Genomic DNA, 530 nt, shown 5'->3' on the forward strand with positions numbered 1-530 from the left:
AGAGGGGGGTTGACTACCTACGTTGTCAGACGTGCCGTTTGGGTGTATAATGAGAGGGTGGTAGACTACCTATGTTATCATAGGTGCCACTTGGGTGTATAATGAGAGGGGTGGTAGACTATCTATGTTATCAGAGGTGCCACTTGGGTGTATAATGAGAGGGGTGGTAGACTAACTACGTTATTAGATGTGCCACTTGGGTGTATAATGAGAGGGGTGGTAGACTAACTACGTTATTAGATGTGCCACTTGGGTGTATAATGAGAGGGGTGGTAGACTACCTACGTTATCAGAGGTGCCGCTTGGGTGTATATTGAGAGGGGTGGTTGACTACCTACGTTATCAGAGGGGCCGCTTTGGTGTATATTGAGAGGGGGGTTGACTCCCTACGTTATCAGAGGTGCCACTTGGGTGTATAATGTGAGGGGTGGTAGACTACCTACGTTATCAGAGGTGCCGCTTGGGTGTATATTGAGAGGGGGGTTGACTACCTACGTTATCAGAGGTGCCACTTGGGTGTATAATGAGAG

Source organism: Mizuhopecten yessoensis, unplaced genomic scaffold (assembly GCF_002113885.1).
Source record: "Mizuhopecten yessoensis strain PY_sf001 unplaced genomic scaffold, ASM211388v2 scaffold3323, whole genome shotgun sequence".
In the NCBI taxonomy this organism is placed as follows: Eukaryota; Metazoa; Mollusca; class Bivalvia; order Pectinida; family Pectinidae; genus Mizuhopecten; species Mizuhopecten yessoensis.